This window comes from Bos grunniens, chromosome 6, assembly GCF_055505025.1.
Source record: "Bos grunniens cultivar Pamir isolate PY7600 chromosome 6, Bosgru_T2T1.0, whole genome shotgun sequence".
NCBI lineage: Eukaryota > Metazoa > Chordata > Mammalia > Artiodactyla > Bovidae > Bos > Bos grunniens.
This window is the reverse complement of record NC_141170.1, coordinates 75,126,689-75,140,575: the sequence shown is the minus strand read 5'-3', so window position 1 is coordinate 75,140,575 and position 13,887 is coordinate 75,126,689.

The window sequence follows — 13,887 nt, the reverse complement described above, 5'->3', positions numbered from 1 at the left end:
ATAGTTACCAGACCAGAAAATTTACATCTGGATCCAATGAGGAGGACTGGACGTTACTCAGAGACGGCGCACTAGAAGCTAGATTCTAAAATGAGTGATATTTTTGGTTACTTCCCCTAGGAGAAGGATGAAACATATCTATATGAGGAAGGCTATGTATGTATGCCCAATAACATAAGGGGTGGGTTATTTTACAGACTTCTTGCTGTTGTTTACTTGCTAAGTCATGCCAACCCTTTGTGACCCCATGGACTATAGCCTATCAGGCTTCCCAGTCCGTGGAATTCTCCAGGCAAGGATACTGGAGTGGGTCGCCATTTCCTTCTCCAGGGGATCTTCCCTATCCAGGAATCAAATCTTTGTGTCCTGCATTGCAGGCGGATTCTTAACCAATGAACCACCTAAGAATCCCCATTTTAGAGACTATTGATTGGTTAATTCAATACTTTCCTCTAACCTTCATTCTCCTTGCCCCATCCATCACAGAGGCCAGAAAAGCTAAACATATGCTGTCCCCAGTGGAGCTATTTCAAATCCTGAAAGATGATGCTGTGAAAGTGCTGCACTCAATATGCCAGCAAATTTGGAAAACTCAGCAGTGGCCACAGGATTGGAAAAGGTCAGTTTTCATTCCAATCCCAAAGAAAGGCAATGCCAAAGAATGCTCAAACTATTGCACAATTGCACTCATCTCACACGCTAGTAAAGTAATGCTCAAAATTCTCCAAGCCAGGCTTCAGCAATACGTGAACCGTGAACTTGCAGATGTTCAAGCTGGTTTTAGAAAAGGCAGAGGAACCAGAGATCAAGTTGCCAACATCTGCTGGATCATGGAAAAAGCAAGAGAGTTCCAGAAAAACATCTATTTCTGCTTTATTGACTATGCCAAAGCCTTTGAGTGTGTGGATCACAATAAACTGTGGAAAATTCTGAAAGAGATGGGAATACCGGACCACCTGACCTGCCTCTTGAGAAACCTATATGCAGGTCAGGAAGCAACAGTTAGAACTGGACATGGAACAACAGACAGGTTCCAAATAGGAAAAGGAGTACATCAAGGCTGTATATTGTCACCCTGCTTATTTAACATATATGCAGAGTACATCATGAGAAATGCTGGGCTGGAAGAAACATAAGCTGGAATCATGATTGCAGGGAGAAATCTCAATAACCTCAGATATGCAGATGACACCACCCTTATGGCAGAAAGTGAAGAGGAACTCAAAAGCCTCTTGATGAAAGTGAAAGAGGAGAGTGAAAAAGTTGGCTTAAAGCTCAACATTCAGAAAACAAAGATCATGGCATCTGGTCCCATCACTTCATGGGAAATAAATGGGGAAACAGTGGAAACAGTGTCAGACTTTATTTTTTGGGCTCCCAAATCACTGCAGAAGGTGATTGCAGCCATGAAATTAAAAGATGCTTACTCCTTAGAAGGAAAGTTATGGCCAACCTAGACAGCACATTCAAAAGCAGAGACATTACTTTGCCAACAAAGGTCCATCTAGTCAAGGCTATGGTTTTTCCTGTGGTCATGTATGGATTTGAGAGTTGGACTGTGAAGAAAGCTGAGCGCCAAAGAATTGATGCTTTTGAACTGTGGTGTTGGAGAAGACTCTTGAGAGTCCCTTGGACTGCAAGGAGATCCAACCAGTCCATCCCAAAGGAGATTGGACCTGGGTGTTCTTTCAAGGAATGATGCTAAAGCTGAAACTCCAGTACTTTGGCCACCTCATGCGAAGAGTTGACTCATTGGAAAAGACTCTGATGCTGGGAGGGACTGGGGACAGGAGGAAAAGGGACAACAGACGATGAGATGGCTGGATGGCAACACCAACTCGATGGACGTGAGTCTGAGTGAACTCCAGGAGTTGGTGATGGACAGGGAGGTCTGGCGTGCTGCAATTCATGGGGTTGCAAAGAGTCGGAAACGACTGAGTGACTGAACTGAACTGATGCTGTCCCAGCTTCCCTTGCAACCAAGTTTAGCCACATGACATACTTTTAAACCCAAAGAGATGGAGGTCAGAAATAATGTATGAAAGCTTTTACTGATAAAATGAGCAGACAGTACTGATTCTTCACTTTATCCCTTTTTCCCTAACTTTAAGGTAGACATGAGACTTGGCAGTGTGGTATCATCTGATAACTATGGAAAAAAACCCAAGACTTAAAGTACAAACCCTGACACTATAATGCTATTAAATATGTCAGCAATAATCAACCTTCTGATGCTTGTTAAGTGAAAAAACAAGTTATTCATATTAGTTTACATCTCTGATTGGGTTGTTTGGGTTTGCTGTTGTTTGCAGCTGAAAGCATCTTTACTAAGAGTCCTTAGTAATGTAATGGAGGTCCCCAACATCATTAAACCTAGTGAAAAAGATGGTAAATTTTGTACTGTGCACTTTTGTGCTTTCTTAGGTTGAAATCTCTGATTCCTCACAGTTCATGAGGGCTATTAGGAGTTAATACTTAACACTTTACTACCAAATGCATGGAATGTACTTATTTGATCTGGGCTATGGTGAAAAAATGTTAAAAGATACCTGTGAAAATACCAAAATAGAGATGTTATTAAGAAACTCAGGCAATTGCTCTTTGGTGACCTGAAAGTAAGAATTACATAAGAATAAAGCAAATGAGAAAGTGTAAAGAAAAGTAAATATAGTTTGGGGGGAACAAAATAGAAGAGAAAATTAAGTTTAATGACATTTTAGAAATAGGGATATATACATGAAAAAATAATTTAAGAAAAACAGGCTTCTGCTAAAAGCAACTCCAGACATACAACAAATGTGAAAAATAAGAAAAGGTTTACTTAAAATTGTCTGGTGTCAGTCAGAAAGAATGGGCATGGAAATTGCAGTTCCCCAAAATAAACTAGCATGTTCTCAAAAAAGTAACTGTAAGTTATCTCATTGCAGGTGACACGGAGCCCTCTGCAAGAGCAAACAAAGCCCACATGAAGCAAAGACAGGAAACAAGTGAAGGATGGCATTTTGACTTTGACTCAGTCATTCATCAGATATTCAGTGAGTTCCTACTAGTGCTAGGCACTGTTCTAGGTGATGGGTGCACATTAATTAACAAGAGCCTCAAAGCCCTCACCTTCATGGAGCTTACATCTCTAGTGAGGCAAACAGAAATGATATAATAGGAAACACAGGAATAATCTCATGCCATTCCTTACTGTGTAATTATGTAAAATGAAGCCTAAGTATTTGACAACTTCTCAGATACTATAGACCAGTTGTCTAATGAAATCAGTGTAAGAGATAAATTATATCTTACATACCTACAGTATGTAATTCAATTACATACTGCCTTGCCTTCTTTTCATGAGTCAGCATCCCTCCCCATAAGAAACCATGCTTGCTTGGTAAAAGGGAGAAGCTCAATTTCCTGACGAGGAAAGATAACTTGGACTTGGTACCCTGTTGCATGTTGTCCTTCAGACTTCGGCCTTAGGCAAAGGGGAGTTAAACACACAAGGGGAAAGGAGCAGGGCGAGGTACAGAAGTGGAAAGAGTTCAAAGAAATAAATAACAATGATCAAGGCCAAAATCTTCAGAGATAACATCATTTTAAAGGTGAAAAATTTAAGTATAATAATGTGCTAAGAAGCTATGTTTTCAGATAGGGGTTGTTGTTCTATTTTAGGTCATCTACCCATCCACCCATCCATGTATTCTAGGAGGAATGAAGAGATATGTAAAGGCATAGGCAAGTTTATCTTTACTAGGAAAGAGATTCCCTAGTATGAGCTGTCTTACAAAATCATACTCAAATCCCATGAAGTTTATTCTGTAGGCTTTATCAACAAAACTGATTCTTTTTTTCCCCCCCATGAATCAGCCATAGGTATACATATATCTTTTCCCTCTTAAACCTCCCTCCCATCTCCCTCCCATCCCACCCCTCTAGGTTGATCCAGAGCCCCTGTTTGAGTTTCCTGAGACATACAGCAAATTCCCGTTGACTCTCTATTTTACATATGGTAATGTAAGTTTCCATGTTACTCTCTCCATACATCTCACCCTCTCCTCCCCTTTCCCCATGTCCATTTAAGTCTGTTCTCTATTTCTCCATTGCTGCCCTGCAAATAAATTCTTCGGTACCATCTTTCTAGATTCCGTATATATGCATTAGTATACAATATTTATCTTCCTCTTTCAGACTTACTTCACTCTGTATAATAGGCTCTAGGTTCATCCACCTCATTTAAACTGACTCAAAAAACTGATTCTTGAAGGGGAAAAAACTGTGATAAAATCCACATTTGTCTAGAGCTCAGCCTCCTTTTCTTTTTCTGTGTATTGCCATATCTTTGCACTTCCTGTTTAACATCTAGGCTTGAGTGAGCAGTTTCCCAAGCTGTTAGATGCGCCTGTTTGTGAAAGACAGAGTCAAACCATAATCCTAAAAAGAGAAGTCTGCCTCCTCTCAGAGATCTGGTGTGCTTTTGCCATGAATGACCTAGAGAGATTCCATAAGCATTAAAGGAAGCCCTGGGAAATTTACGTTAAATACAATCAGTCTAACATATATGTTTATCTTGAAGTCCATACCCTGTTTCTCCTTAAGACAAAAATTGAATAATGACCACTTGTAAAAGCATTCAAGATCTTCTTTTACTGGAAAAAAAAAATCAAAATTACAGGGCACATTTTAAGCTCAACTTCTGTTTAGCCCACCTTGAGTTTCTTTGACACACTTCCAGCTCTTCCTTACAGCAATAGGAATGATTCCGTAAACTAGAGATTTATAACATATGACAACTCAACCCAGATCCTTATGAAACTAGAAGTGAGTCAGCAACATTACAGCTACTTGAAATTCAGGGCATCTCAGAGTGAGAGGGAGAAATCTTCAAGAATTTCACAGAGCATGTTTTACTCTGAAAAACTGCTGAGAATTTGATAGGCAAAGTGGTGCCTGAGATTTCCGCACCCCTCACCCCAGCCCCCGCCCGACGGCTAGGTGGTAAAAGAACTCAGGCTGTGTGAGCCAGGACCAGACAGCTGACAACAAGAAGGGCCACATTCTCAGGATATTTAGCTGCTGCCACACAACATTTCCTAAAAAGCAATTAACCTTCAAAGGCTCCTAACCTCTTCTAGCAAATAACCCCTACACCCAGTCCCTAATGAACAGGCTTTTGCCTGACTATCCACAGGGGTCACCCACCCAGGTTTCCTGCCCCTCGTCTACATGACCAATACTAATATCAGCCATACTTAAATTCTTTCACTCCTCAATTGATCAAGTCCTAGTCCTAATTATTACTGAATTGACTCATGATAGATTCATAATATAAAACACATAGTTATCATACATAATAACAACAAAAACAGAATCTCCATGTATTAAGTATCTGCTCAGTGTTGGATATGAGTCTTAGGATTACATATAGGGCACGGATTTTCACCCAAACTTCACAAAGCAGACTATATCTATTTTTGAGCTCAAGAACCTGCAATGTGAGAGAATAGGAAATTTGTCTAAGGCAACACTGAAAAAACATGGCAGACACAGAATGTTAGGATAGGTTCACTGCATGTAAAAGTACACTCTTCCTCTGCTCAAGACTTGGTACATTGCAGCCATAACTAGAAAGGCTTCCTGGGCCAGCCCCTACTTGCCATCTGAAAGCTTCTAAGGACACTATGACTTACTATCCCGCTGGTGTCTGCCCCTCTTAGAGGGTGAGCAATAACCCAGCCCTCTTCCTTCTCAGTGTCCACATGTATGAGTTAGGGGCTCCAAAAATGTTTGTCACCCATGGCCCACAAGTGAATGAATGCTTCAAAACATGCAGCATGATGATTCAGGGACCAGGTGAATCGCAGGAAGGAGCTTTCTCAAGTCTTTACCAGCCAGCACTGTCTGGAGCCACCCTTTTCTCCACTAGTCATTTGCTGCAAACACTAACTGGAATAACCAGATGTAGTAAAAACCCAGGGCTTTGTTTTTTGAGCCCTCCCACTGCCCCTTCAGCCCAGTTCACCTTCATATACTATCCAGGAAAACTAAAAGACAAGATTATGGCCCTACTAGGAGGTTTAAACATGATCATGACAGGTGACTGCTGGGAGGCCTCTGTGAAGAGGTCGTGATATAAAGGCCATTAGGAGGCTTTATGGAATTGTAACATGGGAGAAATATAACTGCATCCATCTGGCTTTGGTTAGGGGACCTATGAGCCAATTTTACTGGCTGACCCGAACTAGAGAATTGATTTTTCTTTTCTCACAGATTCCGTAACAAGAGTGGAACAGAGAAAAGACTGGAGGCCAGGAGGATGGACGGAGCTGAGGAGATGCTTTCTTCTTCAAGATGAATGAGTTCTCTGGGGCCCTGGGAGAGGGAAACCCATGGGACCTAGCCCAAGGTGAACCCTGGCTTCGGCAAGTTGGGCATCTCCAGACCAAATTGTAGAGCAAGTCCTAGAATCAGGTCACAGGTGGGAACACTAATTTCCTGCTTCATTTTCAAGAGTGATGAATAATGTCTTTGGGATCCTCCTCTCTCTGTATTTAACAAGGAATCACTATAGCACAATATAGCACTATAATTATCTAAGAAGGATATATACTAAGTAGGATATATCTTCAGTCAATTAAATGTCTTACTATTCTATCATGGGCTCCCCTGGTGGCCCAGTTGGTAAACAATCTGCCTGCAATGCAGGAGACTTGGGTTCAATCCCTGGATTAGGAAGAACTCCTGGAGAAGGAAATGGAAACCCATTCCTGTATTCTTGCCTGGAAAATCCCATGGACAGAGGAACCTGGTGGGCTACAGTCCATGGGGTCACAAAGTGTCAGATATGACTTAGTGACTAAATCACCACCACCACTAATCTATTGTCCTAAGAGGGCTAAGTGGGTGTTAGAGGGAGTATTATCTACCTGAGTGCAGGAGCTGCTCCAAAGTAACCCATTTATTGTGATGAAAACTCTTCCTTGGCAGAGATGGGTATCATAGAAATTGCACTTTTTTTTTTTTAAGGTAATTCTGATTTTTGAAAAAGTGTTACCTGTAGTGATTTCTGAACTGTGACCATGATTTTCAATAATTATAGTTATTGATTGGTATAATCACACTGAACTCATGGAGACTGTGGGCTTCTGTGAGCTTGAACAAAGAAATAATCACTTTATTGATGTTTGGTGTTATTATTAACTGCTGGTAATATACAGATAAAGAAGCTAGGGTTTAGAGGAATTCTATGCTTGTCCAAAGTCACCCAGCTAGTAACTGATAGAGTTAGACTTTGTTTCTCACTGTTCCATGTAAAGACTCTATCAAGGCTTCTTGGCAAAATCCAAGAGCAGAATCCGAGAAGCGGAGAGGGTTCCTGTGGCTGCTTCTTTCTCTCCCATGACTCAGAAGAGAATCCAGGAGATGTTTTCCAATAGCTTAAGTAATAGAAGCGTCCCACACTATGTTATAAGCAATCAGTAGTGGTTCAGTTTCACCAACCCCAACACCCCTCTCCAACCCCCACCAAGCCATTGTCTCAGAACCAAGTTGCTCAAGCTGGGAAGTTGTGGTAACTCCTTGGAACTCAATTGCATTCTGACATCCTATTCATCTTCCAGCTTATTTCTCATCACTGACCCTGATCTAATTAGAAAAATCTTGGAGAATATCAGTAATAGCACTTTTTTTTTGACAAGTTACTCTAGAATGGATTTATATCTTAAAATTGTCATTGATTGAAACTGACAATTCTAAATGAGCAGTTTAAAATGAATATTCCTCTTTTTTTCTTAATCTTTTTTCTCCTAGCCACTGGATACTTGATTTTTTTCACAGATGTCTTTCTAAGCATTAAACAGGCTATAAAAATATTGAGGGAGGAAGATAGAATATCTCATAACATAGAACCTTTCTGGAAGCATGAGTTGTTTCCCAACTAAATCTCCTACATAGGACAGAGCCCAGCACACACTAGTTGTTCAAAAAGTATTTTAAAAACAAGAAAGTCTTTCCTATGGATTCTTATTACTCAGAAAATTGGAGGCTCAAATCTCAACACTCAGTGGTGATTTTCTAGTGGGGTTTTTGCAAGCAAGGATTTAACAACATGTAGGTTAGATGGGTGATGTTATTCAGGGAGATTTGAGAGGCAATGAAGTTTTGTCTACCTCAACAATTTCTCTCTTCCATTAATTTTTTACCAAGTGAAATTTCCCTCTTTGATTCTGCATTCAGTACTGAAGGAAGGGAACTGACTTTGGAATTAAGAACTATTAGCCCAGATCAGATCAGATCAGTCGCTCAGTCGTATCCGACGCTTTGCGATTCCATGAATCGCAGCACGCCAGGCCTCCCTGTCCATCACCAAATCCCGGAGTTCACTCAGACTCACATCCATCAAGTCAGTGATGCCATCCAGCCATCTCATCCTCTGTCATCCCCTTCTCCTCCTACCCCCAATCCCTCCCAGCATCAGAGTCTTTTCCAAAGAGTCAACTTTTCGCACGAGGTGGCCAAAGTACTGGAGTTTCAGCTTTAGCATCATTCCTTCCAAAGAAATCCCAGGACTGATCTCCTTCAGAATGGACTGGTTGGATCTCCCTGCAGTCCAAGGGACTCTCAAGACTCTTCTCCAACACCACAGTTCAAAAGCATCAATTCTTTGGCGCTCAGCTTACTTCACAGTCCAACTCTCACATCCATACATGACCACAGGAAAAACCATAGCCTTGACTAGATGAACCTTTGTTGGCAAAGTAATGTCTCTGCTTTTGAATATGCTATCTAGGTTGGTCATAACTTTCCTTCCAAGGAGTAAGCGTCTTTTAATTTCATGGCTGCAGTCACCATCTGTAGTGATTTTGGAGCCCAGAAAAATAAAGTCTGACACTGTTTCCACTGTTTCCCCATCTATTTCCCATGAAGTGGTGGGACTGGATGCCATGATCTTCGTTTTCTGAATATTGAGGTTTAAGCCAACTTTTTCACTCTCCACTTTCACTTTCATCAAGAGGCTTTTGAGTTCCTCTTCACTTTCTGCCATAAGGGTGGTGTCATCTGCATATCTGAGGTTATTGATATTTCTCCCGGCAATCTTGATTCCAGCTTGTGTTTCTTCCAGCCCAGTGTTTCTCATGATGTACTCTGCATATAAGTTAAATAAACAGGGTGACGATATACAGCCTTGACGTACTCCTTTTCCTATTTGGAAAATGTCTGTTGTTCCATGTCCAGTTCTAACTGTTGCTTCCTGACTTGCATACAAGTTTCTCAAGAGGCAGATCAGGTGGTCTGGTATTCCCATCTCTTGAAGAATTTTCCACAGTTTATTGTGATCCACACAGTCAAAGGCTTTGGCATAGTCAATAAAGCAGAAATAGATGTTTTCCTGGAACTCTCTTGCTTTTTCTATGATCCAGCAGATGTTGGCAATTTGATCTCCGGTTCCTCTGCCTTTTCTAAAACCAGCTTGAACATCTGGAAGTTCACAGTTCACGTATTGCTGAAGCCTGGCTCGGAGAGTTTTGAGCATTACTTTACTAGCGTGTGAGATTAGTGCAATTGTGCAGTAGTTTGAGCATTCTTTGGCATTGCCTTTCTTTGGGATTGGAATGAAAACTGACCTTTTCCAGTCCTGTGGCCACTGCTGAGTTTTCCAAATTTGCTGGCACATTGAGTGCAGCACTTTCACAGCATCATCTTTCAGGATTTGGAATAGCTCAACTGGAATTCCATCACCTCCACTACCTTTGTTCGTAGTGATGCTTTCTAAGGCCCACTTGACTTCACATTCCAGGATGTCTGGCTCTAGGTCAGTGATCACATCATCATGATTATCTGGGTCATGAAGATCTTTTTTGTACAGTTCTTCTGTGTATTCTTGCCATCTCTTCTTAATATCTTCTGCTTCTGTTAGGTCCATACCATTTCTGTCCTTTATCGAGCTCATCTTTGCATGAAATGTTCCTTTGGTATCTCTGATTTTCTTGAAGAGATCCCTAGTCTTTCCCATTCTGTTGTTTTCCTCTATTTCTTTGCATTGATCGCTGAAAAGGCTTTCTTATCTCTTCTTGCTATTCTTTGGAACTCTGCATTCAAATGTTTATATCTTTCCTTTTCTCCTTTGTTTTTTGCTTCTCTTCTTTTCACAGCTATTTGTAAGGCCTCCCCAGACAGCCATTTTGCTTTTTTGCATTTCTTTTCTATGGGAATGGTCTTGATCCCTGTCTCCTGTACAATGTCACGAACCTCATTCCATAGTTCATCAGGCACTCTATCTATCAGATCTAGGCCCTTAAATCTATTTCTCACTTCCACTGTATAATCAAAAAGACATATTTTTGGGGTGTTAGTTCTAAAAGGTCTTGTAGGTCTTCATAGAACCGTTCAACTTCAGCTTCTTCAGCATTACTGGTTGGGGCATAGACTTGGATTACTGTGATTATTGAATGGCTTGCCTTGGAAATGAACAGAGATCTTTCTGTCATTTTTGAGATTGCATCCAAGTACTGCATTTGGACTCTTTTGTTGACCATGATGGCTACTCCATTTCTTCTGAGGGATTCCTGCCCACAGTAGTAGATATAATGGTCATCTGAGTTAAATTCACCCATTCCTGTCCATTTCAGTTCACTGATTCCTAGAATGTCGACATTCACTCTTGCCGTCTCTTGTTTGACCACTTCCAATTTGCCTTGATTCATGGATAAGTTCATTTAATTGGTGGGTCAACTGAGCAACTTCACTTTCACTTTTCACTTTCATGCACTGGAGAAGGAAATGGCAACCCACTCCAGTGTTCTTGCCTGGAGAATCCCAGGGACGGAGGAGCCTCATGGGCTGCCGTCTATGGGGTCGCACAGAGTTGGACATGACTGAAGTGAGTTAGCAGTGGTAAGGAACCCGCCTGCCTGTGCAGGAGACATAAGAGATGCTAGTTTGATCCCAGGGTTAGGATAATCCCCTGGAGTAGGAAATGGCAACCCACTCCAATATTTATGCCTGGAGAATCTCATGGACAGAGGAGCCTGGCAGGGTCCATAGGGTCGAAGAGAGTCGGACATGACTAAAGTGACTTAGTGCACACACACAAGTTCATTTAATTAGTGAATTGAGGCCTTGGGCCCCTAGAGGACAAAAGTTTAGGGGTGGGTGAGCCCCAGTCATAGGAGAGAAGAGTACTTGACCAAAAGAATAGAATGATTGGTTGTTGTTTGAGCAGAGGGACCTGAGAGGAACATGTCAAAGGGAGGGTCACCCAAATGACTAACTTAACTAGTCCTCACCTAAGTGCCCAACCAGTGACATGGGTTTGCTCCAAGAAAGGCATGTTTGCATGGTCCATAAGAGAAGTGTAGAGAAGAAACACTCACAGATTTGGAGTTTGGAAAACTTGAATTGGCATTCTAGCTCAAACACTTTAACTAGAGAGGTAGTAACTTTGTATTTGCTCAATTACCTCTTTTGTAAGAGGGTATAGGTTGCCTCCAGAGAAGGCAATGGCACCCCACTCCAGTACTTTTGCCTGGAAAATCGCATGGATGGAGGAGCCTGGTAGGCTGCAGTCCATGGGGTCATGAAGAGTCAGACATGACTGAGCTACTTCACTTTCACTTTTCACTTTCATGCATTGGAGAAGGAAATGGCAACCCACTCCAGTGTTCTTGCCTGGAGAATCCCAGGGACAGGGGAGCCTGGTGGGCTGCCATCTATGGGGTCACATAGAGTCAGACACAACTGAAGTGACTTAGCAGCAGCAGCAGCAGCAGCACCATAGGTTGCCTCTCCCGTTCCATGTTCTGATGAGCCCCAACTGAGATCATGAAAATGCCTAATATAATACCATCTAGTGGAGAAGAGGCACTTAGTAAATGGTAGCTTTTATCATTAACAATAGTTACTTCCAGAACAATCTTTATTCTTCCTGCAGCCCACCAGGCTTCCCCATACCTGGGATTCTCCAGGCAAGAACACTGGAGTGGGTTGCCATTTCCTTCTCCAATGCATGAAAGTGAAAAGTGAAAGTGAAGTCGCTCAGTCGTGTCTGACTCTTAGCGACCCCACGGACTGCAGCCCACCAGGCTCCTCTATCCATGGGATTTTCCAGGCAAGAGTACTGTAGTAGGGTGCCATTGCTTTCTCCGATTTATCCTTCCTAACAAAGCACCGGAGAAGGTAATGGCACCCCACTCTAGTACTCTTGCCTGGAAAACCCAATGGACAGAGGAGCCTGGTAGGCTCCAGTCCATGGGGTCACTAAGAGTAGGACACGACTGAGAGACTTCACTTTCACTTTTCACTTTCATGCATTGGAGAAGGAAATGGCAACCCACTCCAGTGTTCTTGCCTGGAGAATCCCAGGGACAGAGGAGCCTAGTGGGCTGCTGTCTATGGGGTCGCACAGAGTCGGACACGACTGAAACGACTTAGCAGCAGCAGCAGCAGCAGCAGCAACAAAGCACAAATGAGGAGGTGATATTGAGAGAGGTAACCAGTAAGGAAGAGGGAGAAATGAAGAGAGCAGTATATATCAAACATCTACTATGTGACACACATTTGCTTAATGACTCTTCACATACAAACATTCCATGAAAGAGAATAAAATCTGTAACGTGAATTTTGCCTTTTCTAGCTTTCTCCCCACACGGCACTATATCCGTCAGGCCCAAATTCTTCAGGCTCCCCAAAGACAGAAACAAATCATGAAAAGGGGGAAACAGAAATGTGAGAAAAAATAAAGAATTTCTGTATAACCCCAAAGTTTAACTTCCTGAATGGCAAACCACTCCCTTTATCTTAAAACTCTGAGCAGCCTTTTACCAGACAGGGAGATCCCCAAGTTGCAAATAGGAAGTGATTCCTTAAGAATAAAAGCCCCCATATCAAAGGAAAACTTGGTGTGTACCTGTTCCAAAACTTGCAGAGAAAGTGACTAAGGAGAGGCTTGATCAACTACCGTCACAGAGTCGCAAAGTAAGGGAAAGAAATCTAATCTTGGAGTATTCTGGAAGAGAAGTTCTGTCTCGCCGGCTATTTTTTCATCACCTCTTCAGAAGTATTCAAATGAGTTGAGACAACTGCTTCACTTGGCATTTGGATCCGTCTATTAGCTACTCAGGGCCTCGAGTGCTTAGTCATTTCTTAGCTCATGTCACTGCCACTTTGTTCTTGCATTTGACACTGACTCCAATAACCTTGTAGCATCTGCCCTCCCAATTCCCTGAAAACCCAGAGCAACCTGCTCCAATGAACGCTCCTCTGAATGTCCTTTTCTCTTTCTCTCTCTCTTTTTTGACAAGGAAAAGAGCTATCAGCCTTCTTGAACATTCCTGAATAGCTAATTCCTGGAGTCCTTGCCCTCACTTCTTTTCCTCTGTAGCTCACTGGCATTTTGCTCCCAGATCTGCCGCTTTTCCAACAATGACCTGGCACAGAGCTGAGGTTTCCAAATGCTAACTCCCTGGCACCAATCCTGTAGGTGCTGAAAGAATTCTTCCCTGATTTGCACACAAACCCTTTCATTCTGATGCATATCAGGGTCAGTTCGGCTTTGTGCCTGGCCCTCAAGGTGGTTTGGAGGCCGCAACCCAGGAAACACAGTGCAGAAGTGTCTTCTTCCTTTTCAGAACATCGCTTAGCCTCTCTCACCTGAGCTTACAGAAATGCACCACCCTTCCAGGCTCTTATTTAAACCCCTATGGGTAGAGTCAGAGGGCAGACTGTTGCCTAGACACCAGCTTTTCAGGCTTCCTTCAGGGAGGTCCGCACAGTCCCCAATTGGCCTGTGTGGTTCTCATTCCCTTGCTCAGGGAAAGCTGTGATGGAAAAACCTTTCCACCCAGGTGCCACTATCAATATGACAGTTTTAGCAGAACGCCAGGAGACTATCTATGATGTCTA